General features: G+C 37.5%; 1 long non-coding RNA gene across 1 annotated transcript in view; it reads right to left on the reverse strand.

Annotated features, from left to right (window-relative positions):
* Positions 1–1,333: 1,333 nt before the first annotated feature.
* Positions 1,334–12,795, reverse strand: part of LOC137864886 (uncharacterized) — a 43,564-nt gene continuing 32,102 nt past the window's right edge. Inside the window, exons 3-5 of the long non-coding RNA XR_011101678.1 lie at positions 10,123–10,321; positions 9,814–9,875; positions 1,334–7,629 (exon numbers count right to left, since the gene is read on the reverse strand). This is a non-coding gene — a long non-coding RNA (uncharacterized lncRNA). The remainder of the gene's footprint in view (positions 7,630–9,813; positions 9,876–10,122; positions 10,322–12,795) is intronic.

Genomic DNA, 12,795 nt, shown 5'->3' on the forward strand with positions numbered 1-12,795 from the left:
AGAAATGTCTTATATTCATTGAGTATCATAACAAGTGCATAAAGTGAAACAAAAACAGTAGGAAAAAGTTGAATTTCCTGAGGAATTGTCCAAAATGACAAATTAAAAACAAATCTATTCTTAGAGGCATTTAATAGAAATTTGGGGAATGTCCATATAGTCCATGCAATAACAACAAAAACATTCAGTTCCGTCTGAGCACTTGTTCTAGTAAGGATTTTTTCCTCTCTTTCTTAAAGGAGATCAAATACTTAATTGATGGGGCAGAAAGAAATATGTGTCTTCTCATAGGCACAAACTATACTGTAGAGTTACTATATATGGCTATTCTGTTCCAACAGAAATCAGAACGTTTGCATTACAATTTTCCCTTAGAATTGGACAGTAAGACCTAAGTACTTAACTTAGGGGTCTGCAGTTCATCCAATGTTGGGTCAAAGCATTTATTTAGAAGAGAGACAACATTTCAGAAAATATCAGCCATATTATGTGTATTTTCCCACTGCCATTTGGGGAGGGGGGAAATGAAGGAGAACATAAGCCTAAAACATATAAATTTAATGGCTTTAAGCCCATCTCTGGTAGTTTTCTAAACTATATAATGTCAATTTGTCTGTAATACTGAACTGCTTTCATGTTTTCTTGTTTCTTAATGTTATTTTGGTTATAACAGCCAAATTCCATTCTCAATTACAGCTGACTATTACAATAAACTCACTGTAGTTGATTTTCAAATTAGCACCTCTTCAAGTGAAACCACCAATTTGATTGCGTGTCTTTTTATTTTGGTCCTGGATTGCTTATCTAGTTGGCTTCTCTATCTAGTTAGTTGACTACTACTGCCATTTTCTAAATACCTGCTGGAAGATTTTTGTTGAGCAAAGCAGCAAAACCCTTCCACAGCAAGAGTTGCCAGGCTGCAGTACGGTGTGCTGTTTTATGGTGGCAGTGCATCCCTTGCACCAGATGTGTCAGGCAGAGGCAGATTGCTGGGTTCTGCAGCTCTGATTCTAGTCCTGTGCCCCACTAGGTTGTTCTGTGGAAAGATTGCATTATTTTTCCTGCTCTCCTCCAGTGAATCATCACCCGGCATCTGGGGGTGATAAACAACACTCTGTGTACACTCAGAATTTAATTTAGTGTGATAGTCATTGGAAGCACTTACATTTGTGTTTTACTTGCCGAAGGACTAAGAGTATTTGTGCTGAAGAATTAGGGCAGGCCAAATTTTTCTCAACAAACATGAGAAGGTAAAAAAAAATAAAAAAATAAGGACATAGACATGTGTTTCTTACTTTTCCAGTTCTTGGTCAGTGTTCTCCATGCATCCCTGTGTATAATCATGATAACATTTCCACTCTGAAAACTAACCTCTGCAGATAGGTCCTCAGTCAAGACAATCTGATTAGAAGATAAGTCTGGAATATGTCCGGAAAAAAATATTTATTCTAAATCCTCAGTCTTACTGTAATAACTAATAATTTATTATAAGCAATAACTTATTTCTGTCTAGGCCTCGCTTGATAGTGACATTTACAATTGTTTCCCAAGGGCCTACCAACATCCTCCACTTTTCACTAAATTGCACTAACTTCTCTTGGAATCTTTGAAGCTGACTGTTGACTGGAAACTGTTATGGAGTCAGGAAAAGCATGGGTTTTGGAAATGTGAGACCTTTCTGTTTCACTTTTCTTGTAGTATTTTGAGTAAAACCATCCAGGCTACCTTCTATTTCACACCTTCACACAGACCGGGGTTTCCTATTTTTTAATCTGTACTCCCTTCTGGACAAAACTTATAAAAACATGAGGGTGGAGAGACCAGTGCAAAGACACTTCATTTAAACTGTGCAGTTAAACAGGAATGTTATTCACATGGTGTGCGCTGCAGTGGGCCTGGAGCCATCTTGGACCAGCTGTGTCCAGCATGGGGCAGCCCGGCCTCTCGTTGCACACAGGTTCCACCACCCCTGGACGTGTAAACCCAATGCAGTTTTTAAGCCATAGTTGTATCTTGAAATTCCCATCTGTCCTTGGCAGCCATACAACAGGCAGTTCATTTGGCAGGCGTAAACCTTCACTTCATCTGGCTACTTCGATATTAAAAGTTTACAGTTTGCCCAGGGTGCATCTGTTGTGTGTGGGGTTCCTTGTAAGCAAAATCTTTTGATTAGGATTTAAGGCTTTACAGATTTAGCTTTGATGTATTAATTAAATAACTTACCCTATAGGATTTCTGAAGAGCTGCCCTTAGAGCAACCAAGGAAGTTTTGCTCTGTTTATGTGACAGCATCGTATTCGAGGGCTCCAGAGCTGGGAAGACAGACTTGTATATGAGTTAATGTTTCCTTTCACAGCTTCCATAGCTTGTATTGTTAGTGCTTCATAATGTAGGATGTGCTGTACCAGCCTACAGCTAATGAGTTATGCACTGCAAACTGTGAATCTGTATCGACTTTCAAAGCATAAAACAGTGTGTCGTTATAAATGCTTATGTATATCTTTTTGTTTCTTCCACAGAGACTGTAAACAAGCTGTGGGTATATGTTCCTGAATGGTGCTAAATGCCAGAGAAGGAATCATTAGCTCTATAGCAGTCTACCATCTTTGAAAATGGAATTTGAAATCACGTATGCTTGTCTGGCTTCACTTTGCACTGCTTTTCATGGTTTTTACAGCTGCAAAGATGCTTATTTTTGCTTGCCCACTGAAATAGCTACAGCATGTTAAAACAAAATGACAGAACGACAGAAATAACTATTTCAGATATTAATTTGGTAAATTAAGAAAGAAATTAAAAATTTCTCCCTATAATCCAGGCAAAGACCAGCCTGCAGTGGAACTGATACAGTCCAGCCTCACAAAGGGCTGCAGGATTTGAGGTATCTTTTTTGCTGATGCATTCCTGCTGTATATTTATGGGCTTTCTATTTCACTAAATAGATGGATCACAGGCTTTTGGGACCAGGGTAGCAGATTATTACTATGTAGTTTACAAACTGATGTTCCCTTCTCAGGAGTGATAATTAGTGACTGTTTCTGCAATTTTAATCTGTAGTCATTCTGCAACTACAATAGGGTGTCACTTTACTGTAAGTGGCAGGGTGAACCGCAGTATGTACAGCATATCCAGCAGAACAAGTAATTTGCTGAGTTAGTACTATCTGTCTCATGACATGTAGGTAAATAAAGCAGTCTTTCTAGAACGAGGATTAAAAAGTTAAAATTGCTGTTTCTTTTATTCCCCTCCTCTCTCACCTCCACTCCCATCTCCCCAGGATGATTAGAAGAAAGCCAACCAAAGACAAGAAAAATAATAATAATTTCTGATATACTTAGTACTATCTGAGTCATCAATCCTTCACACAGGCCTATGGCCCATTTCCTTTTCATTTTATTCCTTTGGCTTCTAGATTTATAAAGTTGTTAGGAAAAAAGAGATTCGGCGTTTTGGTCTATAAGAACCTGTTTAAACATAAAGAGGCATTTACTTACAAATGGCATTGTATTGCCTATGCATTTATCTTGACAGTCCAGTTTAATTTATAAAGCATAATGTGCTTGTAAGTCAGCCTGAGAAATGTAGTTTAGCAAGCAATATTGACTTAGTAAATCTTCCTTCTCTCTCTTATGGCAAATCTGATAAACCTAAAACAGCATTCTGGGTGCTAGAGAATCTAAATATTAAAGCAGTGTTCTTCAAGATGATCTTGATAGTGCTTCACTTAAAACTGCAAGTTGAAGCAATAGTTTATCCTATTGTGAAGTGGTTTAATCTTTCCTTGATCATTTCTCAAAGATGTGGATGTGCTATACAGTAAAATTGCCAGATTTGTGCTGAACTGCAGCTTTAGAATCCATTATTCTGAAAAGGTTATCTAAATTGAATGGCTTTAAGATGACTTGTAAAGTCATTAGGAGACTTCTAGGCCTTTATGTATTTGACCGCACAACCTGATGTGATTCATACATACTCTGAGATGCAAGCTTTAAATCTGTTTGCTCACTAAGATGCAAAATGGAAGTGTATATTTTCTCATTTCTGACAAAGGAAGTTCAACATTTTATTTTAACTTGCTGCTTATATACAGATCAATTATGTAAATCCCATAACACTGATTTATTTGTCATATAAACAGTGGCAGGTAGATAGAAGGTTGTAGTTGAATCATAGGTTATGAGCTTAAACACAGGCTTCACACTTTGAATGCCTGAATCTTCTCACCCTAATGCTTCAAGTACCTTTCAATTCCCAGAGAAATGTTAAGTTCCAAGTTTCAAAAAGATCTCATTCAAAAAAATTACATGTATTCTTTATATTTCTTATTTCTTGAGGCAGTTTAACACCTGTTTAAGCATAGAGTTATATATATACTTTTTTGTATGCTTCGAAGTAGTTCAAAACTTATGCCTTTTCTTAGCCATATGTGACAACTATAAAAGCTGTCAACTATCTGAAAGTTGTTTGTTTGTTTGTTTTTAAATGAGTGATTCTGGCAAATGATTTACTCAGCTTTTCTTACTAGCTGTTATTATGTACACTTTGATAACTCTTCAAAATACTTAAATATGTTTTCATTTAACATTCGTTGAATATTTTACCTGTTGGCTAACTGGTTTGAGTTGGTGTACTTTTTCTGTGGTGTTCAAAGAGAATTTTCCATCTGTACAGTTAATATGAATATGTTTTCCCTCTCTGAGTATGCCAGAGTTCTGGGGGGCACTGTTTTTCTTTATATTCTTAGCATCATAATATTCTCTCCTCTGTCTTCTCTATTAAAGTTTTCTTTTAATGTCTTTCTTCAACATGACTTTTATATCCCATTCTTTCAGTCAGTTTTTCATTATCAACCTTGATCTAGCAAGATGTTGCAAAGAGATGATTTCAGCACTAATGGGAGAGGATGCTATCTGTTCATGGACAGATGGCTGAACAGTTCCCTGCACTAAATAATCCTGAGTCCCAAGTCTCTCTTTTCTCCAACTGTGCACCTTCCACTAGAACAAAGGATGAATTTATTTATTATCTCTATTTGTTGTGGCAATATCTTCTTCATATTCAGGTAAATCTTTTTTACCAGTACTGTGAACATGGAAAAAAATGCCCTCAATGTTGTGCACAATTTTTATTCAAACTGAAGACCCTCCAACATTAAAATGAAAAAGTGAACAGTCTACCATGATCTACCATGATTTTCTGGTGTTGTTCTTGTTTAGAATGATGTAAATTCTGAAGGACTTGGAAGATCTTAAGCGTGTTACATGTATACCAACAGCAGAGGGTGAGGATGGGAAAGCAAGCCAGATTCTTATCTCTGCTATTAATTTCAAGCACATAGTTCTTGCCTAATTTATAAATATTTTTTTCAAGAGACCTTGAAAGTCAGCAATATATTTCCTGAATCAGGTAAACACTGGTCCAATTCTCACTTAAATCCTACTCTTTAAAGAAGTATATACAAAAAAAAAAAAAAAAATCACATGAAATTCAACTTTATTGATTGCCCTATTACTTTTATGGGAATTTCAGACAGAATTTTTGTGTTGACTTTACTGTAAAAATCCTCTGAAGTAAAGACAGGGTATTTGCAGATAGTGAGAATGTGCAGATTTCTGTGACAAGTGATAAATCCAGAGGTGTCTAAAGCTTCAAATAAAACTCCGTAACAGTGGTTTGTCATCTACTGCTCAAGACATTGATAGTGATTTGTGATCTCAGTATGGAAATGAATACTTTTTGTTTTTGTCTTAAAGCTGATATAGCAGAGAAGGCAAGGTAAAAAAGAACTGATTATTAAATTAAAATTTGTCTTTGTCAAGGACAAAATATCAACACTTTGACAAGATTTGTAAGTTCTGAATTAAAGTCAATAAAGTCTTAGACAACTTCAGACAAGTAAGGTTAAATGAATAGGAAAAAAAAAAAAAAAAAAAAAGAACCCAAATTGCTTGCAAAGTAGATAGTAACTTGCTTTGCATACAAGATACCCTAAGGATTTCACTGAGGCAGACAGTTGCAGTGGGCTAAATTGTGACTTGGAGAGCACCCCAGCTAAAGAAAAATTCTTCCTTGCCTCCCTTGTTTTCATGAACATGTCTTTTCCTCTCCAGCTACCAATAAAAAAAATATCTTGAGAAGAGAATACGAATATTGACGTTAGGCTAGTTGCAGGTTAATTAGTGACCTTTCCATACCAAAATTTATGGTACTTCATATCCTTTCTGGTATGTTGGCTCCATTGTATTCTCTCAACTCACTCTTTGGTGAAAAGAAATAAACTCCGAGATATAAACATAATGTTGTACTAATCCAATTCATGTACACATCAGGCATCTGGTGATCTTTACAGGCTGTAGCTAGAAGCAGAACAAAGATGAATTTCTGACTAGATATTTATACAAGGGCTAGCCCCTAGAGGCTATAATTAAGCAATGCAAACCGGACAGGCTTTTGAAAGCAATCATCTGATGCTTGGAGGATTTGCACATGGAGCAGAGAGAAGACTGACCAGTTAGCTCTCAATAAACTAGTTCAGGTGCTAGGAGCATGAGGACTACATTAGTGCTCAGCTTTGTATGGGCTAATTGAACGTGCTAAAAAGCTATTGCTTGCAGAGCCCATCACAGCTCAGGTAAAGCTGCATGGCACCATACCCTGCAGATACCTAAATGAAATGAATGCATTTCCAAGAGAGCTCGGTAGTGAGGCCAGCAAGAGCTGCTGAGTGCTGAGCACTTAGGGAAATTTGGTCATTTTATTTTAATGTGATTTATTGGACTTAGCATCGAGATATAAAATAAATCACTTTTATATTTCCTTAGCGATACAGCTGGAATCTACTTGTGCATGTTATCCATGGCTGCTCTCTGACGTCTGTGTGTTTATTATGCACAGCAATTAAACACCCCTTTTTTTCCTAGACAAATTAGAGCTGTGCGAGTTTGTGATTCTGCTGGCAGGCTTACAAATCTTGCTGTGCAGAGCTCAGAGTGTTTTCTAATTTTTCTGTGTCATGATGTATCTTGTATGACTAGAGTTGTTTCATTTTCATAGCAAAGCTGTAATGATTTCTTACTGATTAAGTGGAAATAATGCCAACTTCTGTAGCTTCTTTACTTTACACCCTTTGCCTAGTTTTCAGAAAACTGCACCAAAAATACCTCCTGTTATGTGAGAGAGGATGAAATGTGTTTCCCAAACTTATATGCATGCATATTGGTATATATTTTGAGTATGAATTTTCATGTATATATGCAAGCTGTAACACATAGGTAATTGCTGCTGGCTGTTAACGGTAATTTGTGTTCACATCCCTTTTGCAGCTTAACTTCATGCTGCAGTCCCTTGCTGTGTAACCTGTATGCTTCTCAGCAAAGCTACATAAGGAGCTTCCTGGAGGAGGGCAAGAAATGTCTCGGTGTCTTATATGCCCAACAGGTTTAAACATGGAACAGTGCTTTTTCTTGCCTTATGGATAAGGAGTACAATATTTTTTGATCCCTACATACTGGGTTTGGGATACGCAGTAGCTGGACACTGGAAGGCCACCAGGTAGACAGCTGTTGGGCTTAACAAACAGTGAGGCTGACAGTACAACAGATAGGTTTCTTCTGAAAATCTGCCCAGTTCCTAAAAAAAAAAAAAAGTCAACACATTTCTGCAAAATATTTTGATTTTTACATGTGAAGTGTTTTTCCATCAAAAACAAACAAACAAACAAAAATTAGAAGTATTCCAGTAATTTATTTTTCCCCAGTTAGATTCCCTAGCAGAGCTGAAGTGAAAGCAATCATCATTTAGTGAGCATTTTCTGTGATAAAGTGTGAGGTGCCTCAGAGGGAAATGCCGTGTGTTGCCGAACAATGCTACTACTTGGTATCAATGATAATCCTGTTGCAAGCTTTTGGTATCTCTTACTGGGCGCTTTGCACGCCTGGTTCCAGAACTTGATTCCCATAACTAGAGAAATCATTGCTGGTAAAGCTGTACATTCATATCATGTTGCATAGGTGACTTACAATTGCGACTTATGTGTTGCAATAACAACTGAGGTACTTCAAACCAAAGGATAAATTTAGCACACCACAAAATATTTTCAGAAGCTAAATTTTACTAGTGTGATGTCAATTTTTATGGAAGCTATCTTCATCTTCTGGGATTCGTATGAGAGAGGAAGACTGGAAGAAAAAAAAAAAAAAAAAAAAAACAGCAGATGAGCTATTGCAGAGTCAGGGAAGTGAAGAGAAAAAAAGAAATTTTTCAAGAATAGAGAAAGTCTGAATTCATGTATCTCCTTGCCCTGATTTCAGATGGACTCAGTTAGAAAGTAATACTTTTGCAGAGGGATGAGCATAAAGGATAGGGATTTTTGCAAGCTGAAAACAAGTGAGAAAAGGGAAGGTGAAAAGGGTCAGGAACAGTACCACCACCAACAGCTACATCCACAAAACTTTGTTCAGACTAGTTTAAAATACCAGAAGCAAATCAGAAAAGTGTGGGAAATGTACTGCATTTACATGAAGGACAATGGAAGCAATTCTGGAGGGCCAGAGCTTGTGAGGAGCACCACAGTCTGCTAAAGCATCAGCAGTTTCTCCTTTTTCTCTGTTCTGAAAAAAATAAAAGCTAGTGTTAGAGGGGACAGATAATCTTCTCCAAGCTTAATGCTCTGGAGGAAAATATTATTTTCCTTTCTTTAATGCACCAGCTAAAAAGCTGCTTTTCTTCTCTGAGTTGTAATTATTTATGCCAGTGTAATAGAAAATACTGGAGCTTGACTGAAATGTTTTGGCAGTGCGTGTTGTGACAAGATGTCAGTTCAGTAGGCTCTGCTCTCAGCATGCCAAACTAGGGCCAGGTGTGTGGGGCTGTGAGACTCTCCTGGGCAGGCAAGGTGATGCTTGGGTGTGATGACCTGCCTCTGCAGCATTTAGTCAGTGCATGACAGGGAACTTTGGGTGCTGAAGATAAGATATGCTGATGCATAACAGATGCTTGCCCAAGGAGCTGTGGGAAGGGAAAGGACATACCCAGTCTGCTCAGGAAAGAAATACCTCATGGGCACCAGTTTCTGCCAGAGAAATGAAAAGCACAGAGCACAGGCCTTTGCTCTACATGCAAAAAAGAACTTTGCTCCCTCCTGGAAGCTCAGCCCTTGGCAGGAGCTGGTTGAACCAAAATGCCCTTCTGCTCTGCCTTGCCTTTATTACTGATGTCAAAACCACAGAAGAAATGCCATGGAAAGGGCAGGAATTGCTTTGGAAAACCTTTTATCTTCACCTTCATTGGAACTTCTGGGTTAGTTGGAGAGTTAGAGGAAGTTCTGCTGATACTACCAACACATACTGGGACCATTCTTATGTCTCCTGTTAATAGTAACCATCGCAACAGTGGCATTACAACAGTAGACTTCATGGACTGATTCACATCTGTAACGGCACAGGAAAGCCTTTGCAAGTGGTAGAATGAGGTCTGAAGCATCAAAGGAAAACCTTGTCTTTAACTTATATTGTTCTTTAAATTGGAAGAAATCTTTTAGTGCTCTTCCTCAGTGGTGAAGAAGCTTTTTGACAAAGAAAAGGGAGTGGTGGTACTTTTCCAGAGAGGCAAGACAAAGACTGTCACTTATATTGACATGGGTATTGTCAATTTAGATACCCTGAAATCTGTGAATATCTAAACCAGAGATTTCTGGTTTGCAACTCTGCAGTGAGATGAAAGTAACCTGCAGTGGGTGTAAAAGTCCAGACCAGAAATATTTTGATTGTGAATTCACTAAGTGTGAGGCTCAAGTCAAACACAGAATGTTTTTACCTTTTACTTGCTCCCAGTGTTGTTGTTTTGGGATTTGGATTTTTTGTTTGGAGATTTTCCTTCTGGAAAAAAAAAAAAAAAAAAAAAAGGCCTTTTTTCCCTTCTTGGAGAAAGTATTCTCTTTCAAAAGAAACATATAAACTTCCAGCTAATTCCCAGGGATACAGAAGGATGTTCTGCAATAAGGTTCCCTCTGAAAACAGGTTGGCTGCTGCCCTGATATTACGAACAGCAGGATTCCTTGGCTGTGGGGAAAATGAGATGGTCCAGCTGATTGAGGTTATGACTGAGCCAAGATGAGTCAATTACCTCGATGTGCTGAGCAGCCATCCAGAGTACGGCAGAGAGGAGAAATGCCAGGGCTTGTACTTTCCACTCTGACAACAAACAGCTGCAGAGCTGTGATGAGGGAGAGGAGCTGCAATCATCACCAGTCTGGGCGAGTGGTAACTTTGGTTCATTTTATTTTTCTGTAGTTGGTGCCATTGGAGCTGTTTTATTTTCAGGTCTGGTAATAAAAATTTGGAGGAGACATTTGAAATGCATTTTCACACTGTGCTTTTTCAAATGTTTGTCAGGCTATGCAGAAATTGCCAGTCATTTGCTGACATAAGGATATGACACAGACGCAGAAGGCCTTTGGCATTCATCTGAGTCGGAAAACTCAAAGCACTAAGACAGCTTCATGCCAAACATTATTTTTTTTTTTTTAATTTTAAACAAAAGAGGGTGTTTAACAGCCTCATCTTTTGGTGGGCATTTTATCTCTTTGTGATATGGACTTGAGGCAGGCTGTACAATCACCACTTTGACTCACATCTGTGGGATTCAAGGCCCACTCATAACCATCTGCTGCCTCCTATTTGCAATGACACCATCCTCTGTAGACCCCTACTTCCTTTGGCTTGTTTTTGGGAATACACAGGCGTTTTACATTACATTTTATCACTGTGTGCTCACCCTCATAGTCATTAAAAACCAGTCCTTTATGACTTCTTGTACAACCTAGGTCTTTTGCATCTTTGTCTTGTAACTTCAGCAGAAAGAAACATTTCTTCTCTGTGCATAGTTCTTGGCTAAAAAGCAATTTTGGCTCATTACTTTAAAAGAAAAATAAAAAAGGGGTGATTACTAATACCTCTTGCGGCTCCATTTTACTTCCATGGGAATTTTGACTTTTTACCTTCCCTTTAAAACCAATTCAGAATTACAGATGGAAAAAAAAAAAAGTTGAGAGTAAAACATACAAAACTTTGAATATAGGAATTCAGTTAATGCTTAATACTTGAAGTGATTTAAAAATAAAAAATAAAAAAATTCAGTATAACTAAATTGTATATGGGTACTTTTTTTTTTTTTTTTACCAGCTTATACTTTCTTGTCACTCTTTCAAATAGTTTACATTTCAAAGTATATGCTAATTTTCCTTTATTACTTTTCTATTTCTCCAGAAAATCCTGAGCAACAATCTGTAACTTGGACTATTTATTGGTCAAAAAGAAAAGGCTTTTGACTTCCACTGCATCTGATGGTAAACTAATACTTCTGTTTTCTGATTGCTAGTCCATCAGTTTAGCCCAGTTGCCATTACCTTCTTCCTTAATTTCTGATACTCAAAGCACCACTGAAATCTTTAATAAGTAAGGTTTATCTAAGACCCTAGAATCCTTTCCTGTGCCAGATCAGCTTCCCAAGTAGATCTTCCATAGACCAAGCTGAAAAGATCATAGATAAGATGATAATAACATCCAGTTTTGCTTTTGGTGGGCTGCCAAACCTGAAAGATGCTACTTTGTTGGCTGGATGAACTTCTGTATGTCAATGCAAATGATTTCAGAGGCATGGTCTTCCAATGGCGTTAGGGTAGTATCTGTCTGCACAGTCTTTCTTCCTTAGTCAACAGATGCCAAGTTTCGCAGCAAGTTGTATTTGTCTTTACATTCTCATTGCTGTGATGGAAGCTATATAGACATATTTATGCAGTTCTTTTGTCTTGTTTTTGTAGTGGTTTGCTGAGTATGGTATCATTACTCTAGTCTTTCCTGTAGATACGTTTGCCCAGATAAACGCTGGCCGTAATCCTGAGTACAAATATTTTTTTCAGCTGTCCTTTTACATACAAGGTTATTAAGCAATTTTGCAGGCCTGTATTTGTATCTTAGAAATGTAGCACACAAATCCTAACTGACAAAGCTGTTTCAAAAAAAACACTTTGTGTAGCTTTAAGGAATGGCAAAATGCTTTTCTTTATCCTCTCCCCTGGCATGGCCTGCATTTACATGTACCTGTGTTTACTCTGGTTTGACAAGATTCAGAATCCTCTTCAGGACAGGGATAAAATCAATATTTATTAAAATTCTATACTTGTACAATTAGACATTTTCAATCCATGGAGCATCAGCAGGACGTAGACACATGCAAGTTTTTATTTACATTGTTGCAGAGCTGCCAGATTATGCAGGGGAAAGCTGTCTTTCAATAATGCATGAAAGAGCCTAGTCTGCTTGAGGTTAAAAGATGACTAGGACATGAACAACAGTGAGCTCACTGACATTAGTTCTTGGTGGGACCAGGCAAAAACCCATTTCATGCTTTACTTGGAGGTTTAGGTTACATTGTTATGTTGCTCTAATGGAAGTTGCTTTTGGCTGTATTTTGACCTGAAGAGCTGAAAAAAATCCCTTTCACTAGAATAATGTTAAACATTAAGAGAACCAAAATGCTTTGGATACCCAGTTCCATGTTTCACTGCAATCTGTTCCATCTTTATTTATCTATCTATCTATCTAATCTGGACCATTTTCTTGGCTATAAAGTAGAACAATTTTTAAGGAGTCATATTCCAACAATCTTATTTCCAAATAAAAATATTAATTATTAAAAATCAGTTCTGAAATTGAAGAGATACTTGTCTGATAGATATGTATATATATGATTACGGTTGTGCATGTAAACATCACCACTGGGGCTGTATGCTTAGAT

Source organism: Anas acuta, chromosome 15, assembly GCF_963932015.1.
Source record: "Anas acuta chromosome 15, bAnaAcu1.1, whole genome shotgun sequence".
Taxonomy (NCBI): Eukaryota; Metazoa; Chordata; class Aves; order Anseriformes; family Anatidae; genus Anas; species Anas acuta.